The 27,211-nt window shown below is 44.7% G+C and overlaps 1 protein-coding gene and 1 pseudogene across 13 annotated transcripts in view; both read right to left on the bottom strand.

Moving 5' to 3' along the window:
* SCMH1 (Scm polycomb group protein homolog 1) overlaps positions 1 to 22,612 on the bottom strand; it is a 162,519-nt gene extending 139,907 nt beyond the window's left edge. For 5 of the 13 annotated variants that reach the window (XM_090056597.1, XM_090056600.1, XM_090056608.1 and 2 more), the window contains exon 1: positions 22,523 to 22,612. The gene's annotated coding sequence lies outside the window, so the exon portion shown is untranslated. Of the gene's footprint in view, positions 1 to 470; positions 629 to 22,522 lie in introns of all 13 variants that reach the window. The other 8 variants (XM_090056599.1, XM_090056603.1, XM_090056598.1 and 5 more) reach the window with 8 other exon arrangements.
* Positions 702 to 767, bottom strand: LOC149859510 (U5 spliceosomal RNA; annotated as a pseudogene).
* Positions 22,613 to 27,211: the final 4,599 nt, after the last annotated feature.

Here is a 27,211-nt window from a genome sequence, read left to right as displayed (position 1 = left end):
TACAACATTAAATGCATATTTCTTTTACTTGAAAGGGGAGAAGATACGGAGAGCATTTATGAATATTCATATAGAAGTAAGACGTCCAAGAAGGGAGTACTGTGTATTGAAAATGCTGCATAACTGCAGCTGAAGTATCTCTGGATAATTCTCCCCGATGATACCTTCATTAAGTCTCCAGAAGGTTTACTGTCAGACTGAAGTCTTGGGAAGAAAACTGCTGTAATAATAAATTTCAGCATTTTCACTTGGAATTTTGATCTCCTTAAAGATATGCAAAGCCTGAGATTTAAAATGCATGCATTGCTTCTCTTTGTATCACAGAAGGTTTTGTACCTTTTTGAAAAAAAAAAAATCTTTCTCCACTGAGAGTTTTATCTTTCCACTATAAAAAGAGATGTACTACTACACTCTTCACAATCTGATGTCAGAAATAGTGCTGCTGATTATACAGGTTTATTTTAACTTACTTCAAAGGAAAAGATTAAACTTCTCCATGGTGATAGAGGTGTAAATTTTTCCAAATTTCTTTCTTGATTTTCTTGAGGTCATATTTTCTGCAGCAGTTCACTCCCATGGTATAGATGCACATAGGGTTTCCAACCCTCCAGAATTGCCCTGGAGTCTCCTGGAATTAGATACAATTTTGCAGGAGACTGCTGAGAGTCACCTGGGAGATAAATGACAGGGCATTCATTAAAATAAATGCTCCTCTTCACAGAAATCTTTAGTAAGGCGAAAGATTTTTGCAATCTGAAGAGAAAGCAGAGCATATATAATGTTGAATTGGATTTATACAGTAGTCCAGTGGGTTTCTAAAATGTAATACTAATGTGCATTTGCCTTCCTGACGTAAAGTCTATGCATAATCCATAACTGATATAAGCAAGCATGAAGGCACGTTCACGTCGCGTCACAAGCATGTTGGTGTTCTAGAAACCTCCTGGAATAGATACAAACAGAGTTAACAACCCTAGCTGCACATTACCTTTAAAACATGTGAAATGCTCTAAAGACAGGAGTGTACACACACACAGGCAGGAAAAGACAAGCTATGTTCCCTCTGAGCATCTCAGAGAGAATCCCCTTCAGGCAAGGGCTATCTTCAGCTGGTGGTAGGCAGCTTGTGCTGCAATTATGTCAGTGTGCTCCACAAGACTTAACATTAGCAATTTACAGTCCTTCATTATCCAAGGAGGCACCACGCCCAGAGTGGACTAGCTACCACCCAGAACTCTACTGACCTGAACTGACAACTGGGGACAGCCAGACAACAGCGGATGAGTCGGGTGTGGGAGAGAGGCAGCAAGTGGAAGTGGGAAGGGTGGCAGAGGCCCATCGTGTTGCCCCTTGCTGCTTGGGCAGCTTACCCCCACCCTTGCTCCCACAACCTAAAGCAGTCTGCACTGCTCAGATTGCTGCACCTATCCAGGGAGGGGAGTACTTCCAAGTGTCACTGGGCAGCAAGATGGGGGTGATCCAAGGAGCATGAGCTGATTGGGGCAGTGTGGGGGAGGGGGCTCTGCTTTCCACCTTGGCCTGTATAGCCACTAGACAACTTGCAAGCAGGGCAGGCATGGGACAGACTTGCTGTTAATTGTAATGTGCGACTACACCCTCAGATGAAGGCCCACCCTAAACTGCCTCTAAGACTGAAGACTTAGGAGCTTTAAAATTGGACAGTTTTCCAGACAATTCCAGCCTGGGTCTTCTAATTCCTACAAAGATCAGCAATGGCCTAACGTGCCATCTCAATGCTGGAATCTATAGGGACAGCAGCCTCAGAAGCAACTGCTGAGTTGCAACAGTCTGAAGATCTCTCAGTGGATTGCCTTTGCCCTAATGCTTAGCGACTGCCTTGTCTCTGTGCTCCCCAAAAAGCTTACCAACAAAATGTTTGGAAACCCAGGATAAAATCTAATGTATTTCCAGTTTCTCTGAGATACATTTTTGTAAGTTCTGAATGGAAAGACAATCAGAATCAGGTAATGCATCAATCCTAGGAAACCTGCTTACAAGTCTCCCGCTTGTAGAAAAACCTTCACAATAAGAATCTGCAGTCACTACTCTCCAGGGGGACCCAACTGGGGTGTGGTGCTGCACTTACCACCGCGTCTTTCCACAGTATAGCTTGGTAGCTCTCTTATTCCCTGCGGCCCTGGACCCCTGTGGAGTCTAGATCAGCATCTCTCAACCCATGGGTCACAATCCAAGAGTGGGTTGCAAAAATATATGAAAGGGTCATGAACAAACTTTAAAAATGGATCAACAGACTTTAAAAAATGGATTCTCCTTTAAAGAAGAAAAATGTGGGAAACCGTGGCTTTACCATTGCAGGCTGGCAGAGCTCCAGCCGGAAAGGGGCTGTTTGGGGACTCCCTGCACCACACACTGGGGGGCTGGGGCCTGGAGGCCACAGGTTGGGAGTGAGGGCTGCTGGGTTAGGACTGGCCATTGCTGTTTACAAATGGGTCCTGGTACAAAAAAGGTTGAGAACCACTGGTCTAGATCACCCCATGGGAGCAACAGTCAGGGGAATTTTTTTTTTACGTCTCCAAAGCAAGTAAAAATCCTCCCCTATCTCAGCATCCCTTCCCATTCCCTCTGTGCTCAGTGGCATCACCCCTTCCCTCCACTCCCATTTCCTACTCCCTGTTTCCAATTACATCTCTGAGCAGAGGAAGGGGAGACCCGCAGACTATTGCTGCATTCCCCAGTTAAAGCAGGGGCAAGGGGAGTCCCAGAGCCGGTCCTGTCACATTCAAGACAGAGCTACAGGAAGCAGCTGCACAGAGCGGGGCTTAGCCAGGGACAGTGGCAACAGCAGCAGGCACATTCTCCCTGTGTCCAGTCCTCCCAGGTGTTCCCTGCTAGCCTGGACGCAAGTGCAGGGAGGCAAAAGACTTGCCGCAATTGCTGTTCGCAGCAGAACCCAATTCCCTGCACAGGCAGCATCCTGCAGTCCCGGCTGCAGCAGCTGAGACAGCAGCAGCAGACCCTCTTCTTGTGCCCAGAGGCGTAAGTACAGACGTGAAAGTAGGGAATGGGAAGGGAAGCACCACTGAGCACTAAGAGGAACAGATGCTTTGAGGACTTTAAAAAAACAGTCCAACTCCCTGGCTGCTGCTCCCATGGCGTAGTCTGTCTGCCTCAGTTGGCAAGAGAAGAAACCAGGAACAGGGATGCAGCCATTTCTACAGCACTAGTCACTGCTCCCACACCCCAGTTTTCAAAATCCTGGATCTGCCCATACTACTGTATCTAAACTTAATCCAAGTGGTGATCTTATTCTCCTTCTGTGGGTTAAACAGAAATACTTTACTTGATTAATATGACTATGTTTTTTACTTAAATGGTGACTGCAAGCTGATCTCAGGCATAGTAGCAAAAGACATGCAAGTAAAGCTTGATAGGTAACTTCCATTTCACCTTAATTGCACCACATAAACTAGAAAGAATTACCTAGCTATTTTTCACCTTAACATTTTCTTTTTCTTGAGGACAAAGAGATGGGGAGGAGGTATTAAAGATGGACTTCTTTTATAAAGGTAACTCTTGTGGAATTAGTCTTCCACTTGTGCTTAATGCTGGGAAGCTTAGTGCAGAGTGAAATGTCTTGCTCTAAGCTCCAACTTTAGAGATTTCTCCTTTTCTTTACAATATCTAGGAGGAGATGCTGTCTCAATATCTAGGGGAAGATTCTGTACTGTCTCTAACTGCTGATTACTAACAATATTCTTCACCACTCCCTGGGCCAAACTCCTGAGAGAAGAGAAAGAGGCCCTGCGAGGGGGAGAGAGCACATCCAGAGGAACTGAAACAACCGTCAGCAGACATGCATCCAGCATATCTCCCTAAGGAAAATAGCCACTTCATGACCTCCTGGGGGAACTTCTGGAAGTTGGACAGGAGAGGAGGTAGGTCCGTCTCCCAGTCAGCAGATCAGGGCCAAGTTGGTATAGACTGCGCAGAACAAAGAGTGAACCAGAAAGCCAGAGAAGAAAAATAAGGGAAGGGGGGTGGGGGGAAGGCAGGGAGGTTTGCAGGAGCTGGCACTTCGTATGGCAGCTGAAACAGTTTAGAGCAGAGCTTCTCAACTTTTTATACTCAAGGCACTCCCCTCCATAACTTTTCTGAATTTAGCAGCACTCCATTTCAGAAGCTAATTTCTTTATTACACCGATTACTTCTCTGTACCCTGAGGCCCCCCCTTCCTGTAAAGGATCTCATGGAACTCTGGCTGAGAATCAAAGCACCACAAGCTAATGAACAGCAAATGCAGTCCAGTGCAGACAATTAATGAATCTCAGAGAAGAGAATGTAAAGAGGAAGCCCTCGTGTTCCCTTTTGGACTCTCACAGCATGCTGCCATCTGTCTATGTTCACAGTGTAATCACCAAGCACAGTGGGCCCTAACCTTGAATACAATCTTGGAATATTAGAATAAATACCACATTACTTTTAGAGCCTGGTGCAATTTTTTGTGCAAAAGTTTTGATAGGAACTGGAATTATTTATAGCACTTTGAATGTTTAAATGTTGTGCAAACATGACAGATCTTGCCTCACAGCATGTGTGGGCAGGAGTATGTTACTGCCCCCACTTCATAGAGCTGGAAGCTAGAATAGTTGAAATAATTTGTCTGAAAGTCAGTGCAGAGCTGTGGTAGAATACAGGATGCCAACAGTTCAATTATCATTCAGATAGCTGATGATGTTTCCTCAAGCTTATTTTAACTTATCCTGCTTGGTACTATGCACACTTAGAATCATAGAAAATTAGGGAACGGCCCTCAGGAGATCATTTAGTCCAACCCCCTGCTCAAAGCAGGACCATCCCCAACTAGATCATCCCAGCCAAGGCTTTGAACGCCTGGGTTTTAAAAGCCTGCAAAGATAGAAATTCCACCACCTCTCTGGGTAACTTGTTCCAGTGTTTTACTACCCTCCTAGTGAGAAAATTCTTCCTAATATCTAACCCAAACTTCCCTTACTGCACTTGCAGTTTGCAAACTTTAAAAGTAAGGAAACTGGTCTTTAAAAAAACTTTACATTTCAGTTAAAAAAACAAAACAAAAAAGAAGACCTACTCTTTCCACTATCTACCCCCTCCCTGGCCCCAGGCTACAGATGAGAGGGCAAGCATGACTAATACACCACAGCTACTCCTCTGGGGACTTGCACATGGGCACCCAGAGCCACCTGCCCCCACAGCCACTCCCACAAGCAAGGAGAGCATGGGAGGAGAAATGAGATGAGCCCAATGGAAATGCACAGCTCCCATCCCCTGCCTGCTCATGGCAGAGTGCACTCCTCGAAACGCAGGGGTGGATGGTGGGCAGCACCAGAAGTGAGTCCCCAGAGGAGCAGCCATGTGTGCTGTTTGTTGAAGGGTGCTGGAGTTGGCACTTACCTCTTCCCACAAGGGCCGGGCATTGCAACTCCCTTAAAAAGATCTCGCAGCAGCTCATCCTCATCTTATGGTAAGCAAGAGATGGTTTCTTGTCTTCTCAACAATCTCAGCATGGACTCTGCCTGTGTGCTGGCTTGTAGCAGGGATTTATTCCTCAGGTTGCTATGGGGAGACCCTGACTTCCCTCAGAGATTCAGTTGGCTTCAGTGAAATGTATTTTTGGGGGTTTTGTTTTTTACAATGCAAGTTGTGAGAAGAGAAGTCACAAACTTAGAGGAGGTGAGCCTTTGCAAGCTGTACCCCGCTCCACCACCCTCTACCATATCTGGCTTGATCTCAGTTGAGAGAAATTCCACATAACCTGTTTAACTCTCTCAGGATGGACCTTACCCACATGCCAGTTGGGAGGCAGGCCTGCTTAGTCTGTCATATCTGCAGGGATGGGGACAAGGAACCTCCTTCCTCAGAAAGTCTTTTATTATTGAATTTTGACAACTATCATGGGCACAGCCAATTCTCATAAGTAAACAGAAAAAAGTGAGCTAGGTATGTATTTACCTTGCAGTATTTCTACCTGGCTGAACTACTACAAGCACAGAGTCAGCATAAAATATGGATCAATGGCAGAATGGCAGGAGGCTTCAAACAGGATTCTACAAGGCTCTATACTGTGTACAACCCCATTTAACATTAATCATTTACTAATGATTTGGATATAAGGAGAGCTCCTTGACCAAATTTGCAGATGGCACAGAACAGAGAGCTGGCAAACACTCTAGAAGACAGGAGTAGAATTCTAAAGGATCTCGACACACTGAAGAATTGGGCACCGGACAATAAAATTAAATTCAACAAAGACAAATCTAAGGTGCTACACCGAGGGAAGAAAAAACAAATGTACAAATACAGAATGGAAGTTAACTGGCTAGACAGCAACACTGCTTAAAAGGATCTGGGGATTTTACTAAACAGTGCAGATTTAATCTCAGAAATAAACTTCCTATCATTACAGTAGGAGTGTGGAACAAGCTCCCCAAGGAAGACATGGAATCTCCTTCATTGGATGCTTCAGGAAAAGTCTAGATAGGTATTTTCTTGAATAGTACAGAAATAGCACATTGTTAATACAGGGAGTTGGAACAGGCTATTCTTGAAATCCCTGCCAACCTTTTATTCTATGATTTCATTATTGTGAAGGTGAAGTTCCCTATGAAAGTATCACCAATAGCTGTCTATGGACCCAAAACCTAGACAATATTCAGGCAAGGTACCATGTCCTATGCACCATCAATGGCAACTGTTGGGAATCTGATAATGAACCAATACAGCAATTAGAACTGGACTTATGGAGGTGTGAAGTCATTAATACTTACTGCTAGGCACCTCTTGAGCACACTGCCTGCTTCTGAGGTAAGGCTCCCATGAACCAGGGACTGATTATCAGAATTACTGATAAGATCAGGAAGCAACACTCACCTGTACCAGAATGGAAGCAGCCACAAAGCTGTCCTCAGTTAACCTGGTTACATCAGAATAGGAACAACCCTGAAAATCCCTCCAATATCTGGACTGTAGTTGTATGGTGGACAGTTGATACTACAGATCTCTGTTATCTAAGCATAATTCTTGGTATTGGTTCAAGAGGAAAAAAAGGTCAAAGCCAATAAAAAAAAAAAAGGGACATTTTATTGAAAATCTTTTGAAGAATCCATGCAAGTCCTGCTCCTAAAAGAGCTACTGGGAGGCAGAAAAATCTGGATTGTTCTTCCTGGGGGCCGTGGCCTGCCTGCAGTTACCACAGAGACAAAAAACACCCCACAGTGAAGACAGTCTGACATGGAGGGGATTTTATCTAATACAAAACGAACTGCATTCTTGTAGAGGTTGATGCTACGATGGCCACAAACTCCATCTCTGAATTACCCTGGGGAGAGTCTTTCATCTTTGATTCTGCTGCTTAAATGCTTTTCACCAGCCTGGATTGCCCTGCCATTTCTTTTTCTAGAGGTTAGAGGTGTCCAGGTGCCACATCCAGATACGAAAGGAAGTTCCAAGACAGCTTTGCCATAAACCTTTCTAGTAGCTCTTGAAAAACCAGTAGGTCCCTGTTTCCCAAGATTCAACATGACAGTCAGGAACTTAGGTCACCAAAATTATTAGCTGTTTTTTATAAGTGCAGTGGAGCCCTGGCAATATAGTTACATTCTGAGGCTAATCCATCAATCTCAAAAAGTACTCAAATGTCTAGTCATTACAGCAATGTCTATGCACCTTGCAATCTTTAACATATTTATCCACACAACACACACCATGTCAGGTTCAAAAATAACATTTTACAAATAGGCAAATGAGCCACAGGAGGATGAAGGGACCTAACTGTGGGCACAGATGAAAGATGCGACAAAGCAGGCAATTAGCCTGGGACTTAGAACATGTGGGTTTAACGTCCTCACCACTGAGCCATCTGAGCTATAATTCAATTTCATTTAATAAAAGTTGTTTTGGTACTGGTAAAGCTAATAAACTGGATGACTAAGTTCTCATGTTCAATAACTAATTCGAAGGAATCATCTCCAAGAAAAAGAGAGAGACTGATTGATGCCCCAAACACTCTGAAGACAAACAAGGAGGCCACCTTAATCCCAGTTTTGGAATAATGTAGCTATTTTAATTTGCACTCATCCACATGTCAAACAGGGCAAGGTGGTAGACTGGTTAAGGCATCTCTCCCTGGCTCAAAAGGTGAAAGTCCACACCTTGCTCTGGACTCATAACAAAGGCCAACCCCAGATGACTCAATTAAAAATTGGCACCTGAGTGATCATTCAGGGTGAGGAGTCGAAGGCAGCCAGATATAAGGCTTGCAATATCACTTCCTTGTGTACCATTGGCTATGCTAGCTTAATGGGCCCGTAAATTCAGAACTTTTGACATATACCAGAGTTTACAGTTATCAATCAAAGCAGCCTATAGGTTTCCCTGGAAATGCTACATGGATCTTGCAGATCTTTATGTGGGATTCTACCCTTAAGTGTTATAAAATTACCACCACATAAAGATATCTAACGGGTTCTTTAGTACCATATATTAGAGAGATATTTTGAACAGGAACATAAATGTTTGAGTTTTAAACCATCAGTTAGGTCAGAAGTTGGCAACACACAGCCTACAGAACCACAAGGCTCTGATTGTGCTTGTGACTGTGCCAGGGCCGGGCAGTGAGACGTTGTGCAGGGGGCAGGAAGCTGAAAGCTGCACTCACTGTCACTGCCACTTCTCCCTGCCAGCCCCTCACTCCAGCTGTGGCATGGAGCTCCTCACCACTGGGGAGCGGTGCCCATGCTGCTGCCAAGATATTGGGGGAGTGGGGGGAAAAAAGAAAAAAAAAAAAAAAAATTCAGCTGGAGCACAGCTTCCAGATGCCTAGCCCCATCTCAGTTCCCCACCAGCTAGCAGCTGCACCTGCATGACAGCCAGAGAACAGGGGGTGGAGAGAAGTGGCAGTGACACAGGTACAGATCCCAACTGCCTGGCCTCTGCTACTCTTGTGCCACTCAGTCCCCCTGGCCCACATCAGACCAAAGTTGGGTTGTTCTGGCCAGTGACTTGTAAAAGATTGCCAGCCACTGATACATGTATCAGATCAAAGTAATGTGCCACTCTTCCCCCTCAACACAACAATTAAAAGAACATTCCTATCATGGAGTAACTCTGGCCCCTTCTCCAAGAGATAATTAAGCACACTGCATATGAAAAACCAAAAATAAACCCCATCTATTCTTCTCATAAGTACTCAGTACCCTGTGTTTGTGCTGAGATTCTGTTTTGTTTAAAGGGCCCTATTCCTGTTCTGTGCTGCGTCCCACCTTCTTTAGATTGTAATCCTTTCCTGCCAGGGAACATACAAGAGGATGGCATACAATCATAGAAAACTAGGGTTGGAAGGGACCTCAGGAGGTAACCTGGTCTAACCCCTTGCTCAAAGCAGGACCATCCCCCAACTAGATCATCTCAGCTAAAGCTTTGTCTACCCAGGTCTTAAAAACCTCTAAGGATGGAGATTCCACCACCTCTCTACATAGTCTGTCTGTTGCACTGCTTCAGCACCCTCTTGGTGACAAAGTTACCTAATATCTCCTAATATCTAACCTAAGCTTCCCTTGCTACATAAAAATACTACATTAAATTAAAAAATATATTAAATTAGTATATCTATGTTAACAAAACTCTTGTGAGGTTGCACATCCTTCTACAGGCATAAACAAAAAAACTTCCACCAATTCAACCTCCACAGAAAAAGAATGCCTCACAAATAACATTATCTATTTCAGCCCTCTAAAACCTCTGATACAAGATGCTCCCTCAGAGAGGCCTAGGTAAAGCACATCCTCAGGGTCAATACACCAAGCCTCTACTGAACTAAGCACGAGAGTAAGATTCAGTCTGGGACTTGCTTCTAAACATGACCCGATACCAAACCCCTTTAGTTTAAACTGGCGGAACATGAGGACGTTACTGCAAAAAGCTCCAGCTGGTCTGCTATGGCTGCATATAGGAAGAGTGAAAGACATTCAGCCTCTTTCTGACTGCCTGGAGCAGAATTACATAGACTAGTTATTGCTTCAGCCAAACAGGAAGATATTGCCATTGCTACATTAAGGGGAGAACAGAACCAAAGATTTCAATCCCTGAAAAAGGTAGGGGTGCACTGATAGAGATTTTTGGGGCTGATACCAATAGCCAATTTTTAAGGAGTCATACCAGCCGATACCGATCCGATTTCCGATACCAGCCCGGCAGCTTGAAGACCACTGTGCAGCTGATAAGTCTGGTGTGGGGGAAGGGGAAGGGGAAGGGAAGTGGCATGGGGGGGCAGATGAAGGCCCCCATGGTGAGGGAGAAGTGGGGCTGGGGCTCCCACCACCACGGTGCTCATCTAGGAGCTGCTGGTCCAGCAGCTCTCACCTCTGCTCCTGCATTGGGGGGAGGGGGAGAGGGTGCCCCACCCCCACCCTGCCCCGCACAGATCCAGGGGCACTCTCCTACCCCCATGCCCTCCTGGACGAGCAGCAGAAGCAGCAGCAAAAGCCACTGGGTGAGCACTGGACCAGCAGCTCCCAGATGAGCAGCATGCAGCGGCCGGTCCCCGCTTCTCCCCCACCCCCCAGATGAGCCACGATTCCATCCTGTGCCCACCCTGCCTTGGTTGAGAAGCGCTGGCCCCAGGCCCTGCCCCAGCCCCAGCCCCACTCCTCCCTCACCACGGGGGCCTTGATCTGCCCCCCCACGCTCCTTCTCTCCCCCATCCCCTTCCACCACACCAGAATTACAAGCTGCTGGGATGTGTTCCTCACTGCCTATATGCTACGCTGTGGCTGCATGCATGCACAGGTATTTATCAGCCAAATTATCAGCCACATCAAGCCCATTTCCAATATGATCAATTTTCTTTATATCGGTACCAATTTGATATTGGACCAATGTATCGGTGCACCTCTAGAAAAAGGGGAAAGAAGGAGAATAGCTGAACCAGACAGCCTGGATCAGAAACCATGCATTTTACTTTGCTTAGCCTCAGCTGCAGTAGTGGCAAGGGCTGCAAAGTACATAGCAAAGAGAAGGGAAATATTGCCAAGATAGTCTGCAGGCCTCAAGGCAGCACAACAAAATAAGGAGGTGCTGAACAATATACATCACCCATCACACACAGCTGTATTAATTAATCTGTTCCTCTTACAAGTGGGGACAGGAAACAGCACCAATCCTAGAGAGTAAGGATGAGTTATGGGCCAGTGAAAATGTGTATTAATTGCATCAATTTCTTTTGCCTTTAACAACGAACAAAATTAACTGTGGACTATTGTTCGACTCTGGAAGCTGGTATGTCAGAAGTTAAAATCTTGAACCTACTGAAATAGATGCACTATCCTTCACAATGTACCAAGTCTGACAGTGAAAAGAAGTCCAACAAAATGTAAAAAATACTTGCAAAGATGCCAACAAAGAAAGTAAGCATCCCTGTGTACCACTAAATCACTCTCTCAAAAGAAAAGTGAACATTAATGGAACCACTCCCAAAGTCTGACTAGTACCTGTAAGAAAACTCAAACTGATTATCCAGTGCTAGCTGGAAAGAAGAAAGTCACATTGTTTTATATGTATATAAGGCCAAGAGTTTGGAAAGAAAAAAAAAAGAAAAAAAAAACTGTTTTCAATGTGGGGCCCTATTAAGCCACTTTGGCAATAATGCAAAGATACAGTCAATACGAGAAAAATTTTATGACCACAGAAAATTGAAGCCCATCCTGCAGCTTGAGAAAGTATGTTTCAAGTCTGCCAAACAAATAATGAAAAAAAAATAGTTACAGAGCAAATCTGCTTGACAGGAGCCTACCTGCCAGATATTTTGTACAGTTTATAAAGTCATAATAACACAGAGAATTTATGGATTTTCCAGCTGAAACCAACATTCAGTAACTGAATTGATGCATCAGGAAAGGAACTCATTGGTAAGAAACTGCATATTCTGACATCACTGAATGAAGACTGCTATAAATGAATCTCAAAAATGCAAGAGAAGAGAGCAAAGCTCACTATGACGGAAAATGTATCTAGATAATCAAGCAACTCTTCAGCCCTCTTTGTGCCTTAGGGCAATGGTAAGATTCTCCAGATATAGAACCCAATTTTCTTCTTGATATTGACCACAAGGAAAATATTATTCTCGACTGTCTGAGGAGAAAGTTAATTCAAAGATTTCCCAAAGAACAACTAGATGTCTTCTGTATCTCCTTCAAGTGCTGCCATACTGCAGAAAAATGTATGGAACAGGTGTCCATGGACTACTTTCCATTCTTTTCTAGTGGAACAGCTGGAGCCACAACATGACAAGCCAATGGAGTCAACCACCTGCAGTAACTCTTAAGCAAGTTGTGTTTTACAACTTATTTTCAAGAAATGAAGGACTGCAAATGTGAGTAACATCATACAAGAGATTAATAAAAATCCATATCCTCTATCAAACATTGTATAAAGCTATCCACAGACAAGAACAGAACTAAAGAATAGTGCACAGGTTCTGAAAATAACTGTAGCCTCCAGTTATTTGGTGCATAACCTAAGAGTTGTGGTTTCTAATGCTTCCGAACTGGTAAGTAATACTGGTAAGTAGGAACTATTACTGCACATGCAAATTAAGGACAATACTGCTTAGTAAAAGCTGATCCATTACTGTCAGCATAGTGTCCATCACTATGAGATAACCCAGGACAGTATGTAGAAAATACACTGTAGGCACTCCTCCTCTATGACTCTGAAATGCCAGACAGTACCACTGTCCTACACACCTATGTAAGAAACATCTGCCAGAAATTAACAGAATTCAGAAGAAAGCAGAATTAGAGTTTAAACCTTACCAAGATATAATTCCTATCAACACAGCTGAAGATGAGGAAGTAATCATTACCATATATATGCATACTGGTTGCTCCATCCTCTTCTTACAAAACTGTTCCTTGATGTTTGAAAAGCTTAAGGGATTGTTAAAAGAATACATTAGGAATATGCCATCTTTCTGAGAAGCAACTATCAAATACTTCTGCATGAAAAGTACAAAAGGAGGACATGTAATGACAAATTTATGAAGACCCACACGTACTTCTGATAGCTTCTGTGTTCACACAGCAATACATTTAGGATGAAATTCTAGCTCTTTGAAGCCCATAGCAAAGCTCCAATCGTTTCAACAGAGCTGGGATATCATCCTTGGCATCTCATGTTGAATTTGCAAATCAAGAACCGCTGGTCTGCAGGGAAAGCACAACCATGTCCCTTCATCCTAGAATGAATCTCAAGGTAAGTCTGATTTAGCTAGCTCATTGAAAAGTATCATGAAATCGTAACTCCAGTGAACTGCAAAATAAAAAGGATGTGATGATATTGCCTGAGGAATGTTATAAATATCCACCAAATCATAAAGGAGAGAAGATATTCATTGCAAATCCTAAATTTCCTCAGAAGGCAGAAATCTTATAAAATGTATCAGGATGTTGTTCTCTGACTGGTTTGTAAGACAGAATGTTACTACTGACATTTCCAACCCAGCAACGGTTTTAAGCAGTACCTCTGACTCAACAGTTTGTAGTAAAACAGAGCTTTAATTTTAACTTCTGTCCCTAGCCATGATGTTACACATAAACCAGTTTAAGTGACTGGAAACTGGTTTAAACCTGTAACAGAATGGAAGTTCAGCAGACATAAACCACTTTCAAAATGGCCAAAACTGGTTTACGGAACCACTGGATCCAAAGCTGGTTGGATGCAGTATCAGACTTAACTGATGTAAGTTAAACCGGTTTATGGAGCTTCTGTCCCAGATCCCCACCTGACTTAAGTTAGCTCACAATCACTCAGCATCCCAGAATGTTTCGCAGACCTGGGCTGTGCTGTCTGCTCCAGTGGAGCACGGCTGGCCCTGCCCCCAGCTGTCACAGAGCTGAGGCACTAAAGCCTTTGTTCCCGAGCCTGTTTTCTGCCTGCACCTGTCAGACTAGCAGGACAGGGGGCAAAAGAACAAAACCCCCAACCCCCCATGGCCCCGGGCTATACAGCAAGGGGAGGAAAAGCCCCCCGTAGGGGGCTATCTTGCAGCCCAGCGAGCCAGGCTAGGATCAGCTCAGTTCTGCCTCCTAGAGAAGGAGAAATGCACTCCTCCCTGCTCCCACCTGGTACTCACTCCCCTAGCTGGGGTCCACCTGGTGCTGGGGGCTGGGGGAAAAGTACCGACTGGAGGATTTTTCACCTCCCTGCAGCTTGGAGCCAGGCTAGGATTGCCTCAGCCCTGCTCCTTTCCCAGCCATCCATCTCCAAACAGATAACTGAGGAGGGGGCAGGACTAAAGCAACCCCAGCCTGGGTTTGAGCTGCAGAGAAGCAAAAAGCCCCCTGGTAGATGCTTTCCCCCATGACAGTCAGACCCTGGCTGGGGAAGGGCTGGTGTCAAGATGGCGGGGGGGGGGGGGGTCATTCCTCCCCCTCCCCCCAACAACTCCTCTTTGAGGCAGATAACTAGGGAAAGGGCAGGGCCTGGCTTGAGCTGAGGGAGCATGAAAAGCCCCCCTCTTAAGTGCTTCCCCCCTGTGCTGGGCAGACCCTGGCTGGGGGTAACCAGTGCTGGGGGTGGGGGTCGACTCCTCCCTGGCCCCACCACCTCTCAGAGGCAGATGGCTGGGAAAGGGCCAGGGCCAGGGTGATTCGAGCCCAGCTCCAAACTGCAGCGGCAGGAGGTGAAAATACCCCCAGTGAGGGCTTTCCCCTACAACTCCAGAGACCCCAGCTGATGATCAGATCTAGGCTGCCACTGAGCTGCGTTCAGCAGCCTCAGGCCTGGCCATAAGGGGCTGTTCACGTGCATGTCCCCAGACTGCTGGACTGAGCCAGTGCAGGCTTCTACATGGCTTGGCCACCCAAACACTGAATGCCAGTTCAGTTTGCTATCGTTTCAATCTATGCAGCTTAGAAAAAAACTGCAAGAGTGAATCAATTTACCACAGGTTTTTTGAACCTCTGTACTCAGCCCATGGAATCATAAAGCTGGAAAGGACTTCACAGGTCATCTAAGTCCAACCCCCTGCATGAATGCAGAATGTAATATCCCCAAAACATTGCAAAAAATATTACCCTTTTTCTTGAAAATCTCTGATAAAGAAAATTCTTCAGCTTCCTTGGGCAGCCTATTCTACTGTTCTACTATTCTTAGAATTAGAAAGCGTTTTTTTTTAAACCCGAGATTTAATCTAAATTTACTTTGCTGCAGTTTAAACCCATTGTTTCATGTCCTGTCCTCTGCAGCAAGAACAGCTGTCCTAATCTTGTTGATTTTATCAATTTCTTTACAAATTAAGAACTTTATAAAGATGTACATTTTATAATGAATATATGAAGTAACTCAGTAATTCATGCTATCTACTTCAAATTAATTATAATTTACTCTTACCCACCACTGCATCACTGGTATCAGAATGATTCTGTTAATTACTGTGGCGCACACAATGAGATCATAGAATATAGGGCCATATAACATATCACATGGAAATGACCCCTGAAATGTTCAGTATTTCTTGCATAGAATCACACAGCTTTGTACTACTCAGTCCACGAAAGCCCAGGTTATATACAAAGATAGAACCAAGATACAAACCTCTCTCTCTCCCCAGCTGATGATCAAAAGGGAAGGCAAGTTGTTAAGGTGACAAAATCCATCATAGGAGTGCAGGTTGCCCAGAAAGAAGCGGAAGCCACTCAAAGTGACCCAATCAGTAAGCTTTAAACTTTGGGACAAAAATTAATCTACAAGTGTGCCCCAAAATTAAGGACAACTGCAAAAAAGCAGTATAGGGAGGGGTGGGCTACTGCAAAGTAAGGGTATGTTTCTGGGTAATGCAAGGCAGAGCTAAGTCTAGACTCTTGCCTAACAGAAGTCCTACTGGCCTGCATATTCCTAAAAAAGAACATGTGTGTTCACAGCCAGCCATCCTAAAGGATTCCATCTCCCCCTCTATTTGATGGCTCACAGCCTTCAAGCTAAGAAACAGCATGGGATGTTGGCAGGGCAGGAAGTTTCGGCACAGAACTTGAAGAAACTCTGAACTACACACTTGCCAACAGCCAGGAGAGGCAGAGGATAGAGAACAAAAGCCTCCTTGGAAGCTAGAAAAATGGACAGACAAGTTCCCATTTGAAACTTAAGCCAAGGGGAGCTAAATTGTTTGGATATGGTGGTGGCTTATTTTCGAAGACAGGAAGGATAAAGGGGCCCAGAAATGAGAGAGAGATGAGGACAAAAATCAAAGCAGAGTTCTAGCTCACATCTTCCACATCTGGATATTCTAAAGTCAGGTTCTTCAGTGTAATGGTTAATATGTCTCTGGCTATTTGTTTGTGAGTTAACTACAAAAGTTAAAATATATGAAGGCAAAGGGCATGGCTCTGAGGGACTACTGTGATGCATCCTGTAAACAAAGCTTAGGATTGAATTTGCAACACCTGGGCTGCATCTACACAAGACATTGAGTATGCAGCCATTACTGCGCAGTTACAGGTACTTATATAAACAAATGACTGTGCAGTAACTGGAGTTATTGGACAGTAGCATCACTGAATGTTTTTTTCATGACACTGATTGCACAGTAGCTCATTACTACTGTACAGTAGCATCACGTCATGCTTCCACATATGTATGTCAAGATGCATGATTCTGGGATCAGGGATCAGATCCCAATCACGCCATTACTATCTATACCAGCAAGCAGAAAGCCTTGTGAACTGGTGCAGTCCTGCAAATGGGACTGCCAATCAGATGACAAGAGCAAATTCAATACTTTGGTGTGTTCCTAGGGCTGAGACCACGATTGAAGGTTTCAGCCCTGGGACTTCCCCTGAGTGTCAAACTCACTCTGGTGCAGTCACAGAGTTGCACGTTCTAGTGGGGACCCAGGACAGGGACCACCAATCAGCTGATTGTGGGTACCAGCCTTGGGACTGCACTGGGGCCGGTCCCAGAACACCCTTCATGCAACTAGCATCAGGGTGCATGGATAGCACCCTGCCACACATTCAATTTAAAGACACAATAGAAAGCAGTCACAAAATTATTACAGTGTTTTTTGTGGAATAATTTTGTGGCTTATTTCCCATTTTATCACACCATTAATTGTATAAATGTGTGTCTGGGTTACCATTTAAGAGGCAATTAACTGATTAATCATATCAAACTGTATAACATCTGCCAGGGGCCTAAACGCTTGAATTCCTGAAGCAGAGCAAAGCTTGAAAACAAACAGAGGTTTCTGAATCACTCATCGTAAGACTGGCAGAAAGTCACAGGAAAAAATTAAAGAGGTGGCCTGAGAATCTTTCCAGGTCAATAGAAGGACACTTGCTCAAAAAGTATATAAAATTTTGGATTACTTTTGGACTAGCAGGATGGAAAAAGACGAGAGAGAGGGGCACCTGTACAGTTTACGGCAAAAGACAGGACTGGAAGAGAAGACCTCCAAAACTATTCTCAGCATTCACATCAACTCCCTCTCTGCCTTGGACATATCAATTAATCTCTGTACCGCAGTTTCATATCTCTAAAGAAGGACAAGATAGTACTGAATTCATAATATCTATGGAAGGCTGAAGTTGAGAGTGTCATTTAAAACCCTTTGCAAGGATAACCTTAGTAAGCGTTAAGCATTATTCTGCTCCTTTTGATGAATTTATCAGGTAGATAAACCAAGAAGCTGAGATTCTGACTGTACATAAAGCAGATGTAATCAAAGGACTCCATTACACTCTTATGGAGTAATTCAATACTTAACTTCCTAATAATGAGAACAACAAACAGCAGCATTATTTGGTTCCAAGAGTTTTCATAATTTTTTTGATATAGACATTTGTCTGTTAAAAAGTAGCTTGCTACTATCAGCTTACCACAGAGGCTATCAGATAAGGAGCAACTTTCAGTTCTACCAGCACATTCTGAATTGGAACCCATAACATAGAAATGAAAGGTTTCATATCCTGAGTACTACTTTAGGCCTGCTACTTCAAGCCTGCATCTCTCTTGCATCATAACTTTAATGATATAGCAATGGCATGAATTCTGCACAGCTAAATAGTTTAAGGTAGGTATCAAAGAAGACATTTAAAAGTATAAATCAGCATTCATCTTTTCATTTTGTATTCTTCAGATAAAATAATTTTAAAAAGGAACTAACTGAACCCAACAAAAAGAAACTCTCAAGGTGAAGCTGCTGTTTTGTCCTCAGTTCACCTTGTTTTATTTATCACAGACCACATGATCCTCTCTGGATACTATATCCTAAAACTCCTTCCATGCAAACAGGAGAGGAAGAAACCATCAGGTTCAAAACTTGCTCCTTTTATCATAAAATAACTGAATATTGGGTGCACTAATGCAGTGACAAGCTAGAATATTGCTCCAGATTCTACAAATGTTATGTAATAAAAAACACAGCTCAGCACACAGCTATATGAATTTCATAACCTGACATAATATATACTAGCTTCATTTTTACAATACAGTACTTACATATGCTTTGAGCTGGGCTCTAACACAAAGCTCTCCAACCACACTTTCCACTCTTGCTCCCCAGATGTTCAACTGGTTTGTTTACATGCACTTTCAGAGCTTCTTTTTTATTTAAAAAAAAATAAAAACCAAATTTAAACTTCTTTCAAACACAAAAATAACCTCTTGTCTAAAGATTGGTTAGTTAGTAACCAATGGCAACGCTTTGTTCCTTGTGAGCACCTTTTACACAGGGATCTCAGGGCCTCTTACAAATACTATTTCAGTTAAGTTTCCAGGCAGATAGAAAGTGGGTTAATATTTTAATCTATAAAGAGAAAACAAGATACACAAGTCGAAGTAACTCAGTACAGCCTACAATGGATGACACTCTCTTTGTTGCTTTAACCTTGAAATACACTTATAATAAAACAGAACAAAAATTCATTAGTCCCATATTGGGTGTCCAAAAATATTATAACCAGTTAATACAACATGCACAGACTTCTGTTCAACTGAACATTTCCAAGTTCTCAAGCAAATATGTAAGCTCTGATCCAGAAGCAGCTGGCCAAAATCTGTCATCCAGAGGGCACAGAAACAAGAAGGAAAAATAGGTCCTGTTACATTCTTACAAACTGTAACAGACTACCCTGCATCTATACTACACTAGGTGACATGTTCTCAATTACAGATTTCCCCTCTCTTCATGCTGTATAAGCATTCCTTGCAAATGGCACATAATTTGAATTCGCATAAAGAGAACCCACTTTACAATGTAACATAGGGATACACTCCAAGACCTCAACTGTACTGACCCCTAGATCCATTTCTACCACTTTTACAAGACAATTTTGGTACTCACCAACAGCAGACAGTACACACAAGCAGAGGGTGATGGTGAACATTACCATAATGGGGATGGCAACTACAGAAACACATGTGGCAGACAACAAGCGAGGAGCACAGGTCCACACAGGAGACTGTATTTTGGTGCGCATCACTCCCCCAATGCACCATACAAGCAGCTGCAGGCTTCCACCACACCGATCGCATAAGAGTGAATTTACCTCACATATTATGAATTTTTGGTATTAAAAGGGTCATTGCATAAGAGTGAATTCACACATACAGAACCCCATAAAGCGAGGGAAACCTGTACTAGATTGTGTCAGAAACTCTTCAATGCTACAGTAGAAGATAATTGTTTACCTTGAGCGGTAGGAGCCCATGCTTACAGAGCCAGGGAAGTTGAGCTCTATTCTTACTGTCACTGTGAAATCCCTCATGGCTGCAGTGACAACCATGAAGTCCTAGACGGGTATGAATTTGTCATATTATGTTCAAATGCCTTGACCATGGCCAGCATGGCTGAAATGTGAAAATAACATTCCAAAGAAAAAATAAAGGCAGAGATGGAGAGTGGAAAAAAGAAATAAGTGTGTGCGTATATATATATAAATAAAAATAGGCTCTGATTTAGTTAGTCTCTGAGGTGAAACACTACCCTGCCTTATTTAGAAATGCATCTTTGATTGATACACATTCTTTCTGATCAGTTGTACTGACTTCCAAAGAAATCAATAGGAACTTAATATCACATCACTCACTGCCTTTACCCACTGTTAAGTAACCTGCCTTATATAAGCAATGACAGAAGAGTACTATGTAAATTAAAGCCAAAACTGTTGAGCATGGGTATCTAAACTTAGATCTCTCTGTCTATGTTTTAGGCATGTTAAGTAGCTGATCTGGTTTTCAGATACTGACCCCATCTCTTTCAATGAGATCCAAGGATTCAACTGGCAGTATCAGAAGCAGTATTCCACGAGTCTAACAAGGATGACATTTATTCAGGTGCTTAGCCCCTGTAATTTTAATGAAGGTTTGGAAATACTGTCATAATTGTAAGCAGCAGCTTCAAAAATGTGTAAACTCTGTAAAGTCCCGCTTTGAGCAGGGGGTTGGACTAAATGACCTCCTGAAGTCCCTTCCAACCTTCATTTTGTATCAATGACTCTAAATTAAACCTGGATGACATGCAGCAACAGCAAATTTGGCACAGTATTTGTGTGTAAAAACCTTACTGTTCATAAAATTCTCAAATTCTTTCTTGTTCCACCTCCTGGTCTATCACACCACAGGATTCTGACGGCCGTAAAGGAAAATCAGATGTTTTCTTAAAGCCACCAGGGATAGTAATTACAGGGTTTATCTGTCCAGTGATTGGGATTACCCTTTACTCTTCACCAGCGGTGTCTTGGCAGCGAGGAACCGAATTATTAAATGTGGTATTCCAGCACCATGCTCTGATTCCGTCCCTCTTCATTTCATGCTACGCTGGTAGGAGTATTGTAGCACCATCCCAAAGGGTCCACATGGAAATATGGAAAGAAAGAATTGCCTAAAGTGTTCTGTGACCACCAATTTAAAGAACAGCAGCAGAGTCCTGCAGGTTAGAGAAGGGATTTCCTGAGCAACTTGGGCTACTCTCCTTACCCTGATTTCCCCTCTGTGAACTACTACTAATAATGCTCCTCAACCTCCTATAGGATGGCAAAAGCCATTTTTGATTAAAGTAGCTACCATAAGCACCCCATACATTTCCCTGTCTATCCATTTATCCTTTACTGTGCCTAAACACCTCTTAAATTACTAAAAACTAGGACAGAGGTAGATGGTCCAGTCAGTCTTCCCCCTGAAGTTCATTTTACCAACAACCCAAGCCTTTTCTTAGAAAGCTACAAGATAAAGGAAAAGAGAGGAAGTGCTAGATCAGCTTAGGAAAGCAAAATTGATCAAAGGATACCTAAATCACTAGCAAATGACAGGGATGCCAAATCAACTGTCAATGACCCTGCCTCTCTGCAATTCTCTCCCCTGGCCATGTGAATACAAGTCAGCCTGTTTTTAAGACTCTTGCTTTGGATTTGAACCTGGTCCCAGAAAGGAGAGCCTGAAACTTTATCCACAAAGCCTTCATTCGCAAACCAAAGTCTACCCTTGGTTTAAAAAACAAAATGAACATGCACTTCTAACTGCTCAGACACTTGGACGTTTAGGAAGAGCAAATGCCTCCTGAAATTTAACCCCATGAGTACTGTGACACAGCCACTTTTACTGCAAGAAGGAGAAATGAATGGCCAAGCAACAAGTGCCAGATATTATACAGTATTTTAGGCAGAAACATAACAAAAAGACAGCTCTAACCTGTCTTATACAGGAAGACAGTGCACACAGCACATGAACACATCATACAGGGCACACACTGAAAAATGCAATGCTTTCTTTTCTCCAAGACTATTAAGCCCAAGTGCAGGAAAAAAGGCCTCAATTTTGCAAGCTTCTTCAAGCCTGTATATGGAGCCACAGCAAAGACAGCTGAGATTTGCCTACACAAAGTCCTCTGGAGGACTGAAATGAAAGCATGAAGTCTGCCCTTGATTTTGGCAATAAAAAGAAACACTTTCCCTTAAAAACAAAACAAACTTTACAGGGAATTATAGCTCAAAACAAACCGGCCGCCACGCCACCAAAAATGTACCTGTTTAGAGGCAGCTCTTTTCCCTTGGAGGCAAAGAAAATGTGAGAAATATCATGGAAAAGCTCAAGGCTGGAGTAGGATGCACCAATGGCTGTGGTCAGAAACCCCCGGGAGCCTGCCGAAGCTCTGCAGGGGGAGCTGGATTTTTTTTTATTATTATTTATTTATTTTCCAATATAGCCAGATACAAAACACCCCTCAAAACCTCACACCCTCCAGACCGCTTCACGAGCCGGGCGGCTGCGGCGGCACCGACCCCCCCCCAGGCCTCGGCATCTCCTTCCCGGCCGCTCGCCGAGCAGCCCGGGCCTGGGCTCGGAGCTCAGCACCACCGCCCCGCGGCCTCCGCTGGCGCTGACAGGGGCCGGGCCGGGCCTGTGCGGGGCCCCCGCGTCCCGCTCGACCTGCCCCCGCCCCGGGCCCGGCCCGCCCGCGCCCTCTCCCGGAGGCGGCCGGGCCCAGCTCCGCGCCCGCGCCCGCGCCCCTCACCTGCCTGCGCGGCCGCCGAGCGCTGGTCTGCTCAGTCCCTCGCCGCCGCCATGTTTCTGATGCGCAGTCGGGGGGAGGGGAGGGGAGGAGGGAGGGAGGAGGGAGCGCCGCCCCCGGCCCTGCACGGGCACCCCCGCCCCGCCCCGCCCCGCCCGCCCGCAGGGACACCCCCTCCCCGCGGCTCCCGAGCGCCCTTCGCCAGCCAGCCGCGTCCGTGGCCCGTCCCCCCAGACACCCCTCGAGGGGGCAGAGCCCACCCCCGGCACAGCCGCCCGCCCGCCCTCTCCGCCCCTGTGGAGCCCCTTCCCCCCAGCACAGCCCCCCAGGGGTGCCCCCTTCTAGGGCCGGTAGCCCCACCTCTTATCTACAGAGTGCCCGCGATGTGTAGGGTGGGCACACAGGTGCACGTGCACCCCCTGAGCGTGGCGGTGCACCCCCTACGAAAAGGTGCTGCTGGTTGGCGTTCGCCACCCCACCTCCTTGCCGCTGACACCACTGGTGGCATCAGCGGGTCGCCCCTGGCCACCGCCAATGCTCCCGGTGGCACCTGCGGGTGGGCACCAACCACCGGTGGGCGCTTGCCACCGACACCACCAGTGGCATGTGTGGGCAGTCCGCGATCAGTGCTGGCCACCACTGACGCCACTGGTGGTGTCTGCAGCTGGGCACCAACCACTGGTTGGCCCTTGCCACTCCCCCCTCACTGCCATCGCCACTGGTGGCATCTGCGGGCAATCTGCAATCACCACTGGCCGCCACCAATGCTGCCGGTGGCGCCTGCGAGTGGTCGCCAGCCAGTGGTTGGCGCTTGCCCCCCGCACCAGTGACAGTGCCGCAGCTCCCTGCTTGCCGCCACCACGGTCCTGCTGCCGACAGCGCTGCCACCACCTGCAGGTGCTTGCTGTGCGGTCCCAGGCTCCAGGGGCACGCAGCTTCATGCTACTGTGTGCGTCCAAACAGCACGGACCTTAGGAAGTGACAGTGCGCACCCCAGCGGCACTCAGTCTCTCCTCAAAACAGTGTCTCCTTGTAGGGCAGAATGCAGTTGCCACCAGCCCAGCATGCATCTTTTGGTCGTCTTTACTCGCAATAATCTGCCTGATCCCCCAGTCCTCTGTAGCAGGAGCTCAAGCAAAACATCCCCTGCCCTTCTGGCTACTGACCAGCATTCAGGGAGCTGCACAGCGTTTTGTCTGTTGGATTTGGCCATCATAGAGCATAGTCCAGTTGTCCTCTGTCCTCTATTGATACAAAACCGGATGCCTTTGTGTCCTTTATTATTTTCCTGAGAAAAATAGAGGACATAAAGGCGTCCGGTTTTGTATCGGTAGAGGACAGAGTAGCAGAAAACCAGAATGTCCTCTATGAAGGCCACTCTAATTTACACCTATGTGTAATCTCCAGCATTGGTCACTGAGATGCACTGTAACTAAATACATGTCTAAGAATGAAACCGAACCTGCCCCTGAGAGACTGTTCCCCCCAAAAACTCTTATGTGCACTGGCTTTCTATTAAAAGCACATCACATTCATGGATTCAGACTCTTATCTCTATAACCCTTCATGGGGGACCAACTGAAGGACCATCTCTGATGGTGGAAGCAGCGTTTCACGGAGATGAGAGATTCATCCAGCCACAAGTGGGACTTATGAACATATCGTTACAAGCAATTAAAGAATTTTTTTTGCAAAAATGTTGTTGATCTAATACAAGATATCACCTCTACCATGAGCCCGGAAAGCTTTCTCATCAACTTTTTCTATTCTTTCTGGCTGTTACTAATGTAGCCCTCATCACATTTGCACCAACTGCCTTCTGAAATCCTATTAAGCAACATTCCTAATGATTGCTTCATGCAATTCTATCTTTGTCCCTTTTCTATTAAATGAGGAAATTATGTCAGGGTTGGTTTACTTATTTTACGTCTACCAAGCTATCCGCTTGTTACTGAAGGCAAACTCAACGACATGCATCTTTTACTTTGTGAAGTTTGAGGCATTTTTTAAAATTCTTTGGAAACTCTCTCCACAGTTTTGGACTAACCTCTCCTAAAAATGTGCCTTCTGATTAGACGTCTTTGCCAGGAAAAGCTTCATTGAACCTGAGAAGCAGAATTATTGACTATTGTCCCTATCCTGGAGTTTCACGTGAAGAGTTAGATGTCTTGGTCCCAGACTACTAAGCACCTTCAAGAAAAAGAATGAGACCCATCAGCTTGATATAGTGAAGTTTTATAGTGTTGTTGCAGCTGTAATGATACAGGGAACATATAAGAATTAAAATTTGTCTCACAATATATTTAACTGGACCAACTTTCCAGATGGGAGGGATGTTAAAAGAGCTTTTGGGATCAAAATGCCCTTCCTGAAGTCTTGAAAGAAGCAGCTTAAATAGACTGTGATGATTTTTTGTGTGAGCCATGTTGATTACGTGACTGTAGTGATGTATTGGCCAGTTTTGCATCTGTTGTTCAGGAAGTGTTTTGTTCTACTTGGTGCTTGTTGATCAGCAAGAAGTTTGCTTCTGATGAAAATGGGGAGGGGGGGTCTGAGAGTCAGGAGTAGAAGGACAAAAATGTTGGGAAAATTTTCTTAAGGTGTGGTCCTCTTCAAATATAAGTCATAATTGTTTAATGGCTTTTCTTATAGGCTCCAATATGTCATGGTATCCTGAGGGGCATGGTTGGTGGGATGTTAGTATATAGGCTAAAGACACCTGTTATTGCAAATAACGCCTGCTCAGGGAAGTGTTTATTATTTCACTTTTGTTGAAGAAGTCTGTTGTATGTTTGTAGAGAACTTATTCTCTGAGTTCTAAGCAGTTTGAGCATGGTTTCTATGAACCCTTATAGTTCTACACAGATATGGCAAGTCTGCCAAGTTGACCATGTTTGTGTATCTTGGGGACTATGTAGAACAGGGCTGTCAAACTGTCCTGTGTCCTAGGCTGTATCTGAACCATAAGGCTCCTTTTGGGCCAGATCCATGAGGCAAGTGGCAAATTCTGCAGGGCCAGCAATGACTTCAGTGGGACCAGAAGCAGTGGTAGGTCCAGTGGTGGAGACTGCAGAAATGATGGGCTGAGCGTCTGCAAGCTAGGATGCCGCTTGCTGCAATGGAGATGGCAAGGGACCTGGGCCTGTATCAGCACAGCCCTTGCTCATTCTTTTTGCAGCTGCTGGCTATGCCCAAAATGGCTCCAGGACCATGTTTTCTGCACCAGGCCCTACCCAGTACTACCCATGCCCACAGATTCCCTGGCCCATCAGTAGCCGAGTGGAACAGATGGAATGACTCCACGGGTCAGATCTGGTCCATGAGGCACATATTTGACATCTCTGTTGTAAAATGTTGCTAGAATGGAAGACTGGGGGATTAGTTTGTGCAGTTTTTGATGAAGATGGCAAAGAAAGGATTTCCCAGGTGCTTCATTCAAATTGTCCACTTCTTTCCCATAATTGAGGAAGGGTGTTTTGTGTCCAAATGCTTTTCTAACATTTCAAGAAAAACATTGCAGGTAGGAGAGGACAGTTGTTAGATGTATGCACTGTAATGTGCATTGTTGAAGAGACACACTGCAGAATTATGTGATAGCTGAAGTTTCTTAAAGACTAATGATTTCATGCCCAGGTATACATCTTCGCAGTAGGCCAAGTATTAAGTGATTAAGGCGTCTATTATTGAAGTTAGATCATCATCCACTGGGATAGCATCTCCTTCCTGGTAAAAATATTGAAAAGTACTATACATACCCTTACACACGCAAATACAAGATAAGTACCCATGAGAAATCTATGAAGACTTCTAAGCTGTAGAATCTTTACTGTCTGCCCACCAGCATTATCTCTATCTTGCTCTGGTTCTGCTTCAATTAACTGTTCTTCATCCATGAACTAATCTCAGCATAGTGCTGAACCAGTTTGGTGACAATGATTTTATCACATGCCATGAAGGAAAGAGAGTGCTGTGAAACATCTGCCTGTTGCTGGATCTTGAGTCTGTGATGCCTTAACAGTTCTCCTAGTGGTTCTTATAGATACTGCATGGCACTGGAGAGATGGTTCACTCCACAAATGAGTGATTTAGTGATACATTAGATTTATCATTAAATTTATATGCTGCCCTTCCCTAAAAAAGGTTCAGGATATTTTACAATAAAACAAGATAAATTATAAAACAAGTACAATATTAAAATTAATTAGTCTTCTATGAAACAACTCCCCAAACAATGACCCCAGACTTAACTTTGCCTGCTGAAAGCCTGCCAAAGTAAAATGGTTTACACTGCTTCCAGAAGACATCCAGGCTTGGGCTCTGACAGCAGAGGCATAACTATCAAGTTTGGAGCCCTGGGCAAAACTTCCCTTTGGGGAAAGTAGTGGGAAGGGGAAGAGGAAGGAGGGTGATCAGTCAAAGACCCCTGCTGCTCCTGCCATTGTCCCTGCACTTGGCTTCTATGGCTGGGTAGTGCAGGGCTGCTCCTGACATGGCAAAGACTCTGTGGGGGTTGTGGTAAGGGGTGCCATTCTGGCATCTCCTCTAGGTTGGTATCTGGGACTGGTGCCCTTCTCACCCCCTCTAGTTTTACTATGGTCTGATGGGCCTCAAGTGAAAGGGAGTTCCAGAGCTACAGGGATTTTCTGGAAAGATGACAATGGATGTTTATTCTTCATAGTTTCATAGTTGGTA

Source organism: Crocodylus siamensis, chromosome 7 (genome assembly GCF_052110815.1).
Source record: "Crocodylus siamensis isolate JL-2025a chromosome 7, ASM5211081v1, whole genome shotgun sequence".
NCBI lineage: Eukaryota > Metazoa > Chordata > Crocodylia > Crocodylidae > Crocodylus > Crocodylus siamensis.
Note: the sequence above shows the minus strand (reverse complement) of the source record. Positions and strands in the feature narration are given on the sequence as shown.